Here is a 10,936-nt window from a genome sequence, read left to right as displayed (position 1 = left end):
TTTTGTTATGTTATTTTTTTTTTTTGATTTATTTGTGTTTGCGCCGGGTCTTAGTTGCTGCAGGTGTGCTCCTTAGTTGAGACTCGCCGCTCCTTATTTGCGGCTTGTGGGCTCCTTAGTTGTGGCATGAGAACTCTTGGTTGCGGCATGCATGTGGATCTAAGTTCCCCGACCAGGATCGAACCCTGGCCCCCTGCATTGGGAGCATGGAGTCTTAACCACTGTGCCACCAGGGATAGCCCCCTTCCTTCCTCCTCATCCCTCCTTCCTTCCTTCCTTTTCCTTCCTTCCTTCCTCCTTCCTTCCTTCCCTCCTCCTTCTTCCTTCCTTCCTCCCTCCTTCCCTCCTTCCCTCCTTCCTTCCTTCCTTCCTTCCCTCCCTCCTTCCTTCCTTCCTTCTTCCTCCTTCCCTCCTCCTCCTTCCTTCCTTCCTTCCTTCCCTCCTTCCTCCCTCCCCTCCTTCCTTCCTTCCTTCCTTCCTCCTTCCCTCCCTCCCTCCTTCCTTCCTTCCTTCCTTCCTTCCCTCCCTCCCTCCCTCCCTCCTTCCTTCCTTCCTTCCTTCCCTCTCCTCCTTCCTCCTCCCTCCCTCCCTCCCTCCTTCCTTCTTCCTGTCCCTCCTTCCCTCCTCCTTCCTCCTTCCTCCTCCCTCCTCCCTCCTTCCTCCTCCCTCCTCCTTCCTTCCTCCTTCCTTCCCTCCTTCCCTCCCTCCCTCCTTCCTTCCTTCCTTCCTTCCCTCCTCCTCCCTCCCTCCCTCCTTCCTTCCTTCCTTCCTTCCCTCTTCCTCCTTCCCTCCTTCCTCTTCTTCCTTCCCTCCCTCCCTCCCTCCTCCTTCCTTCCTTCTTCCTTCCTCCTTCCTCCTCCTCCCTCCTCTCCTTCCTTCCTCCTTCCCTCCTCCTCCTTCCTTCCTCCTTCCCTCCTCCTCCCTCCTCTTCCTTCCTTCCTTCCCTCCTTCCCTCCCTCCCTCCCTCCCTCTTTCCTTCCTTCCCTCCTTCCCTGCCCTCCCTCCCTCTTTCCTTCCTCCTTCCTTCCTTCCTTCCTTCCTTCCTTCCTTCCTTCCCTCCTTCCCTCCCTCCCTCCCTCTGTCCCTCCTTCCTTCCTTCCTTCCCTCCCTCCCTCCTCCCTCTTCCTTCCTTCCCTCCCTCCTTCCTTCCTTCCTTCCTTCCCTCTCCCTCCCTCCCTCCTTCCTCCCTTCCTTCCTTCCTTCCTTTTCCTTCCTTCCTTCCTTCCTTCCTTCCTTCCTCCCTCCCTCCCTCCCTCCTTCCTTCTTCCCTCCCTCCTTCCTTCCTTCCTTCCTTCCCTCCTTCCCCTCCCTCCCTCCTTCCTTCCTTCCTTCCTTCCCTCCTTCCCTCCCTCCCTTCCTCCTTCCTTCCTTCCTTCCTTCCCTCCTTCCCTCCCTCCCTCCTTCCTTCCTTCCTTCCTTCCTTCCCTCCCTCCCTCCCTCCTCCTTCCTTCCTTCCTTCCTTCCCTCCCTCCTTCCCTCCCTCCCTCCCTCCCTCCTTCCTTCCTTCCTTCCCTCCTTCCCTCCTTCCTTCCTTCCTTCCCTCCCTCCCTCCTCCCTCCTTCCTTCCTTCCTTCCCTCCTTCCCTCCCTCCCTCCCTCCCTCTTTCTTCCTTCCCTCCTTCCCTCCCTCCCTCCCTCTTTCCTTCCTCCCTTCCTTCCTTCCTTCCTTCCTTCCTTCCTTCCTTCCCTCCTTCCCTCCCTCCCTCCCTCTGTCCCTCCTTCCTTCCTTCCTTCCTTCTTTCCTTCCCTCTTTCCCTCCCTCCCTCCCACCTTCCTTCCTTCCTTCCTTCCTTCCTTCTTCCTTCCTTCCTTCCTTCCTTCCTTCCTTCCTTCCTTCTTTCCTTCCTTCCTTCCTTCCTTCTTTTTGATTAGCAAGCAGTTTCCCTGCAATAATAATTAGTGATGCATAATGAGGGCATCTAGGGGCAGAGATGGAGGGTTACAGAGGAGGTGAGGAAAATGCAAAGTGAACAGCAGAGTGGGAGGCGAGGAGCCCAGAAGGGCAGATCTGAGGACCGCTTGGCTCTGTCCAGCGGTTTCTGTCACTGCCCTCCACACAGGCATCCTGAAGGGCGTGGAGTCAATGCTTGGTTTGGGTCTGAGCTGTTCAGGTCTCAGGAAATTCTCTTCACGAGCCAATTGGCTTCCCTCTTGCAGAGGCACAGACTCGCGGAACTCGGGTGTTTGGAAGGGGTGGGTTCAGGAAGGGATAGTAGGAGCCACTGCTTACTAGAGACCCACGTCACATCAGACACGGCCTTGAGGAAGGGTTGGGGGCAAAGGGCTGCTTGCTGAGGACACAGTCCTCATGGTTTCCTGCTAACTTTTTGCCAACTGACTGGCCAACACTGAATATTCTGAGTAACTGTCCAATTCGTGGTTTGGAAATGAATAAAATGTGGAAGAGCTGCAGCGACCTTGGAAAAGGGTCAGCTCCTTGGACTAAATGCTGGACAAAGGGGAAGGAACGGACGCCGACGGGACCAGCACTTCTCTCTCCACGCTCCGTCCTCCCCGGCTGACGTCCCTCTGGCTCTGGACCCTGCTTAGCCCCCTGGGCGCCTGGGCAGCGCGGCTGAGGGTCCTGGCCCGTTGGCCTAGACTCCAAGCAGAGCATACTCAACTGTCTGGGGTTTTCACGACCCCAGCCTCCCCCAGCCTCCCCCAGCTTGACCTCAACCAAGAGCAGGGTAATTTTCAAGTGAAGTATTTTTCTTGAGCGCCACCCAGAATGGTAGAAAGTCAAGAAAGGCCCTTAAAAACCAGAGTGTGTCCCCTTCAGTTTTCAGTGGAAGAGTTGCCAAAGGCTGGAGAGTTAAGGGCAACATGGCTTCCTGACCCCCAGCCCGCTGCAGGCCGGGCGCTGGGTTGATCACAACAGCGGTTGTATGAGACCCAGCCAGGGCCTTCAGTATGTTGTAGTTCAGCTGGAAACACGGGAGGGAAATGGAAGAAGATAGTGAAGGTCCCCCTTCTGAGGGCCCAACAGAGCTTCTTGTACTCCTTCTCGAGTCCTTCTCTCTCTCCAAGCCTCCCCTCGCAGTTGGCCTTCTCCATGAAGACTTGGTCCATGGCGTTCCTGTGACATGCGATGCTGTGCTATCCGGTGATGACTCTTAGCTGTAAGAGCTGTGTGTGCCGGTCACACAGAGCTGGGATTTAAGGGGACGCCTCTTTAGTGTGGGGTGGAGATGCTCTCCTCCATGATGACCTGTCCACTCCCCGAATTTTTGCCTGAAAACAGGCACATCCCTTTATTTTATTTTTTTTAAAAACATCGAATCATACACTTTATTTATTTATTTACTTTTAATAAATTTATTTATTTAATTTTGGCTGCGTTGGGTCTTCGTTGCTGCGCACGGGCTTTCTCTAGCTGCGGCGAGCGGGGGCTACTCTTCCTTGCGGTGCACGGGCTTCTCATTGCGGTGGCTTCTCTTGTTGCGGAGCATGGGCTCTAGGCGTGCGGGCTTCAGTAGTTGCAGCATATGGGCTTCAGTAGTTGTGGCTTGTGGGCTCTAGAGCGCAGGCTCAGTAGTTGTGGCGCACGGGCTTAGTTGCTCCGCGGCATGTGGGATCTTCCCGGACCAGGGCTCGAACCCGTGTCCCCTGCATTGGCAGGCAGACTCTCAACCACTGCGCCACCAGGGAAGCCCGCACATCCTTTTGGACTTGCTACATGGGGGGGGGGGCATCCCTGTGGGGTCTTCACGGTTGGGGTTGGGGAGGCCCGCTGTCTAGGGGGTGGTGACAAAGAGGCTGTGACCCACCTGGTAGTCGCCCCATTCAGCCTCTCCACAGTGTGGCCTCTCCCAGTTTTCTCAATTCCTGATTTTCTCCCTGATGCAGGATGCCCCCTGACTCATGGGGACACAGTGTGTCTGTGCCTTGTCCTTCCTCCAGCTCTGTGCTGGTCAAGTACAGCTGGTCATTTGGGGAGAGGGTTCCCCCTTTCTTCAGTAGCAGAGGCTCCCCTAACTGTCAGGTCTCCGGTTCCAAGTCCTCTCCACCCTTTCTCCCCAAAAGATCGTTGGAAGCTGCCCCACGTGGGACCAGGGTTCTGTGTGAATTATAGCCTGGGACTGAGGTTAACTCAAGTTAGAAGCAATTTCCTTTTAGAGCCACCCATGTGCTACCTGGTTACCTGGGATTCTGATCTCACTAGCCACCCACACACCAGACGGTGGCCCAGATAAATCTTGAAAGGATGGGACTTTCATTTCTTGCTGCAAAGCCAGCTGGGACGGAGGCTTTCTGGACTGATGTTGCATTCTCTTTGCTCTAAAGGGGAGCTTGAAAAGGGGCTTCAGTAGTTAACACCAACACTACGTTACTTTCTGAAATCTTTCTGGCACAAAACTGTCCCACGTAGAAGAGGAATCCACAGACTGGAATCTGAACCTGGTCCCATTTGTCCCCTGCATCCTCAGACGGGGGCCAGTCTGATGAGAATTCACGCTGAAGCCTAGTACTATCTATTGTAAGCACACTGATGCAGTTGTGCGTGGGGCGGGGTCGCCAGAACTGCAGCTCCGGAGGCTCTGTGCGGGCACCTGGGAATGAGATGCGCGAACAGCAGGAGTTCGGACGCCAGCACCCGGAGGTCTGCGAGGGGCTGGAGAAGTCTTAGCCCGTCCAGGCTGCTGTAACAGAAGTACCACAGACTGGGTGGCTTGTACACAGCAGAAATGTGTTTCTCATAGTTGTGGAGACTGAGAAATCCAAGATCAAGGCACTGGCAGATTCTGTCTGGAGAGGTCTGCCTCCTGGTTCATAGATGGCTGCCCTCACATGGCTGAAGGCGTGAGGGAGCTCTTGGGGGCCTCTTTCACAAGGACACTAACCCCACTCATGAGGGCTCCACCCTTATGACCTAATCCCCTCCCAAAGGCCCCACGTCCTAATACCATCACCTTGGGGATTAGGTTTCAATATATGAGTTTTGGGGACACAAACATTCAGTTCACAGCAGAATGGACCAACCATAGCAGGAGGGTCCAGTTAGACCAACTGGCACACCCTTATGTGGACCAGTCACCTACTCCTCGGCCAGAGGGAAAACAAAGAGTACGGGGAGTGATCTATAAATGATGAATTTGTTCTTTTCGTATTGTTTTTGTAAATCTTTTTTTTTTGTTTTTGGTAAATTAAAAAAAATTGAAGCATAGTTGATTTACAATGTTGTGTTAGTTTCAGGTGTACAGCAAAGTGATTCAGTTATATACACACACACACACGCATATATGTGTGTGTGTGTATATATACATGTACATATATATATGTTCTTTTTCAGATTCTTTCCCATTATATGTTATTACAAGATATTGAATATAGTCCCCTGTGCTATATAGTAGGTCCTTATTGTTTATCTATCTATTTATTTATTTATTTTTAATAAATTTATTTATTTATTTATTTTTGGCTGTGTTGGGTCTTCGTTTCTGTGCGAGGGCTTTCTCTAGTTGCGGCAAGTGGGGGCCACTCTTCATCGCGGTGCGCAGGCCTCTCACCATCGCGGCCTCTCTTGTTGCGGAGCACAGGCTCCAGACGCGCAGGCTCAGTAATTGTGGCTCACGGGCCTAGTTGCTCCGCGGCATGTGGGATCTTCCTAGACCAGGGCTCGAACCCGTGTCCCCTGCATTGGCAGGCAGATTCTCAACCACTGCACCACCAGGGAAGCCCTGTTTATCTATTTAATATGTAGTAGTGTGTATCTGTTAATCCCAAACTCCTAATTTATCCCTCCCTGCCACTTTACCCTTTGGTAACTATAAATTTGTTTTTTATGTCTGTGAGTCTAGTTTAAAGTAGGATTTAAAAGCTCATGTTAAGGGTTAAAAATTATGAAACAGACCTGATATAAGCCAAGTTATTGTGGGGATACATCTTACTGGTTGCTGTTTTGGAGAAGGTGGCAATTTTCACTTTCGGCAAAATAAAATAGAAATGCGTGTTAGTCTTGTCTTCCTAACACGACTATAAATTCTTTGAAGGTGGGACTGAGACTGAAGTTGAAATGAAGTGAGGGGTCATCTGAGAAAGTCACCCAGCAGAGGAGGCATGAAAGGCCACGGCACAGCTGTGTGTCTTGAATCCTGCATCCCGTGCCCCTGAGTAGAGGAGATAGAGACCTGATGTTTTCGTTTTGTGCATCTTTGTCATTGTCACTTGTCGCTGAGCCTGGCATAGGCTGGGGTCAGTGAAGGCTGGTGGCTGATTGGAAATATTGGGCTGCATGGGGCTAGCAGGTCAGAGCTTGGAAGACTCCTTGGAGAGCACTTGTCTCCATCCAGTCATGACAGAGATAATCAACTGAGACCCGGAGAGAACATGCAGCTTGTCCAAGCTTGGACAGAGAATTAGTGCAGGTCCAGGATGCGGGCTTCTGGCCTCCCTACCCCTCTGGATGCCCAACTCATGACCCTTCCAACTCTTGGAACACACTCTTGTAAAACCCGGGCTACTCTTTGGGCATGAAGACAGCACACTAGACTCTCGTCGGATGGCCTGTGCTTGGGGGTCTTCTCTGGGATTAGGGGTGGGATTCAGCCCCTCCCACCCTCTCCTTCCAGAGATGTCACCATCATTGAGGAGATGGGGACTTGGAACCTGTTTGGACCAATATCTACCTGGATAATCAGCAACTTTCCCTCTCTCTACTGCCCCTCAGACCCTTTCATTACCCAACTCTCCATTTCTGGCTCCCTGCCACCTGGTCCTGGTCACATGATTAACATCAAGGGAGCTGTGGGACTTCCCTGGAGGTCCAGTGGTTAGGACTCTGGGCTTTTCCTGCCGAGGGCGAGGGTTCAATCCCTGGTCAGGGAACTAAGATCCCACAAGCCACATGGTGCAGCCAAAAAAAAAAAAAGAAAAAGGAAAACATCAAGGGAGCTGTGAGAACCTCGGGTCAGAAGGCACAGAGCGTGGTTATCTTGCCCTGCCCTGTGTCTGGACTGGTATGACTTTCCTCTGGCCCATGGTCCTCAATCGGGGATGACTTTTCCCCCAGAATGTCTTTGATAATGTCTGGATACATTTTTGGTTGTCACAACCAGGGGTAGGGTGTAGGTGGGTTGTTACTGGCATCTGGTGGGTAGAGGCCAGGGTTGCTGCTCAATATCCTACAAGGCACAGGAGAGCCTTCCCACTGACAAAGAGTATCCAACCTAAAATATCAATAGTGCTGAGGCTGTGAAATCCTGCTCTAGCCCCACTTTTGTCAATTTATCGGGAAGAGGGACTTCATAGCCGCTTTCTTCCCTCCATAGAGTGGCGGGTCACTTATACCTATTTTGATTCCCTACGAGTCAGTGTGATGTTTTCCCACTGAAAGTGGAGACCGCCTTTCTATCTTCTACATGTAGCAGAAAAAATGTTTTAAAAGTGGCCTGTAGTTAGAGCTGAATGTCCCGGGAAAAAGTCAGAGCATTCCTGTTGGAAAGTGAATGGCTCCTTTTGTTAGGAAATACCTTGAGAGGCTTGTTTGGTTATTAAAGATGAGCTCCTGAGAGAATGGCCTGGCTCAGTGAGAGCGAGGCAGAGATGGAATAACAAAAAAAACTTTTGAGTTTCTATGCGCATTCGGGAGAGAGGGTGAGGGGCCCAGAGGTGAGAGGGGAAGGATCTAGAAGACATCCAGGGCCCATAAAGACACACTGGCAGTAAGAAGTCATTTTTTTTGGTAGGAAGTGAATTTTTAGGAAGATGGAGGTTTGACCTTCAGTCTTGGGTTATTTCCTACCTGTGGTAAAATTACTCGGTTGCTCCACAAGCCTTTGGTAAAAGTCTGCCGCACACATCACTGTGTGATGGACATGCTTTGGGAAGTGAAGGAGGCAGGTGTTTCCAGGAAGACACAGCTGTAAAGGGGATGAGGCAGAGCAGAGAGGTGGTTAGGACCCAGGTGACCCTACAAGACCGTGGCTGCAGCATGTTCCCACCAAGAGCAGTTGGGTCAATCCCCCAGCCCCCAAATATACTAGTGAAGGTGACTTTTTAAAGGGGTTTGCAGGGAGGAGTGGGGGATGACAGATCAACCTCACTGTTGTATGACTGAGGCTTTCCAGGCAGCAGACACACCCCTTACATGTATAATAATGGCCCTTTGTGGCTGGGGCTGCTGGGTGCCTGCCCCAGTGTCCATGATTCTTTTCCTCTTTAACAATGGAACCCCTGATTTTGAGTTAAGCCCATGGTTTTCCAGAATAAGGACCATGTAGCAGCCCCCTGTGTGGCTTGGGTCAGGGTTAGGGTTAGGAGTGAAAGTGTCATATGTAACTTTTGAGGGGTGCACTTGGAGAGGAGAATTCCCCTCTCACCTCTCCTACTTCCTGCTGACTGAAGTGTGAGGTCTTCAGCCGAAGATGGAAGGGCCACAGGATAAAAGATCCTAGGTCTCTAATAATGGAAGAGCGTCCACGCCAGCCCTGGCTGCCCATCTCTGGATTTATTAATCACAGGAGAGAACACATGTCTGCTGTCCCACAGCTAGAGGTGGACAAGGAGAGGTGGGGAGAGGGGGTGTGTAAGACCAGCCATGGACCTCTTCAACGCCCTCCCTCCACCCTGAGCGGAGAAAAGGTGGGTCCTCTACAGGCCACTGGCATTCACAGGGCACTTGGGGTGGATTCCAGAGCCCATCTGTGGCCATCCTTCCCTAGCGCCCTCTTCGCTCTGCTCCTGTCAATCCCATACCAACCTTACCAGCCCCACCCCTGCTACTGCTGCCCCATCGTGTGGTGTCATGGTGTATCAGCCAGTGTCCAGTCACAAGAACAGACGTTACTCTGGGTATTTCAAGCCAAGGGGGGTTTAGTGCAGGGGATATTGACAACATTGGTTACAAATGTGGAGGAAGGGCTGGAAGAGCAGAAGGGAGGAAAGGGTGGTACCACTAGGTTAGGAAGCTGCCAGTGCCCCTGGGATAGAACCCACCAGCCCAGGCTGACCACCACTGCTGGAGGTGCTGCTGGACACGGACCATTCCTGGGGCCACCATGAGAACACCGGCTCTGCTAAGGGTCACAGTTGTCTCTTGCTGCTGTAGCAGAAGCAGACTGGCTTCCCTCTTCTTCCTCTAATCTCCTGTCACTGATTCCCACAGATGAACCGTAAATGGAAGCCAGTGGGTGAGGTATGGCTGACATATGTAGTTTTCAGACTTTCAGTCCTCACGACCTGGAGGCAAGCATGGAAAGGGGAGGGAGGGTCTGAGGGCCAGTGGACAAATAATTGGCATGTGAAGGAAAGTGACGTTCACAGAGCTCAACTTTCCAGATGCCTCACTCCGAGATATTTTTCTTTTTTGAATTAAATTTCATTTTTATTATTGAAAAATTTAAACATATACAAAAGCACTAAGAATAGCATAGGAATCCTTTATGTATCTATCATGTAACTTCAACAATTATCAATTCATGTCCAGTCTTGTTTCATACCATTTGCTTTCCTGCCATCAGATTATTTTGATGCAAATCCCAGAGACTGTATAATATAATTTCATCTGAAAACATTTCAGTATTTCTAAAAGATGAGGACTCTTAACAAGAAACAACTACAATGGTGTTACCATACTGAAAATATAAAAATTTCTTGATATAATAAAACACCAAGTTAGTGGTCAAACTTCTTCAATTTTTATACACTTTTGAAAAAAAATTATTTCAATCAGAAACCAAATAAGGTCCATACATTGCAATTGATGGGACTCTTAAGTACCATTTAATATACAGCGTCTCCCTCCATATTTTTCCCTTGCTTTCTTGGTTTTGATCGAAGGCTCTAGGTTGTCTTTTAGAGTTTTCTACAACTGGGTTTTGCTGATTTTGTCCATGCGACGTAGCTTAACGTTAGGGTGACCAATCAACCCCGTTTGCCCTGTGCTTGAATCCGGAAGTCCTTAGCAAATCAGGTTGGTCACCCAACTTTTTTTTTTCTGTCATCTATATTTCTCATAAGTTGGTAGTTAAAGCTAGAGCCTTTATCAGACTCAGGTTTAGTTTTCTGGCAGGATTCTTCCTTAGTGGTGGTGCTTTAATTCCAACAGGAGGCACATAAATAGCTTGTTACCTCTCTCTTTGTGATATTACAGCCTTTAACGACCACTGCTTATATTCATTCATTCAGCACGGGTTGAAGAATGGTGATGTTCTCGTTCTACCTTCCCTTTCCATTTATTAGCCGGACTTCTTTCATTAGAGAAACACTCTTAGCAACTCTTTGGTTACCCAGAGCTACAGTTCATAGATTAAAGGCACTATCAATGCTTGATTCTTTCCCTTTGTTACCAGCTTTTCAAAATATGGTTCCTTGGCATGCCCCCAAAGTAAAGAATGAGTTGCCTTTAGGAGCATTATAAACTCATGGATAGCAAAAAATGTTTCAATCTTTTGTAGTTATTATTCTTATTGATGCTCACGTTTCCATCTTCGACCAGTGAGAACTTATTCAGGCTGGTTCCCGAGTTATTTCGTTATTTTTAAAAAATTTATTATTATTTTGGCTGTATTGGGTCTTCGTTGCTGCGCGCGGGCTTTCTCTAGTTGTGGCAAGCGGGGGCTACTCTTCGTTGCAGTGCACGGGCTTCTCATTGTGGTGGCTTCTCTTGTTGCAGAGCCCGGGTTCTAGGCGTGCCGGCTTCAGTAGTTGTGGCTTGCGGGCCCTAGAGCGCAGGTTCAGTAGTTGTTGCGCATGGGCTTAGTGGCTCTGCGGTATGTGGGATCTTCCCGGCCCGGGGATCGAACCTGTGTCCACCACATTGGCTGGCGGATTCTTAACCACTGCGCCACCAGCGATGTCCCTGACTTTCCTTCTTATGTACCTTCCCACGCTCTCCCTCCCCTGTTTGTGAGAGTTGTATCATATCCACCGTGTCAGAGCACAGCCATTTCCTTCCCTATGTTGCCCCTTATTATTGTCATTTAGTCTTGGTGCCA

The sequence above is a fragment of the Eschrichtius robustus genome, chromosome 8, assembly GCF_028021215.1.
Source record: "Eschrichtius robustus isolate mEscRob2 chromosome 8, mEscRob2.pri, whole genome shotgun sequence".
NCBI lineage: Eukaryota > Metazoa > Chordata > Mammalia > Artiodactyla > Eschrichtiidae > Eschrichtius > Eschrichtius robustus.
Note: the sequence above shows the minus strand (reverse complement) of the source record.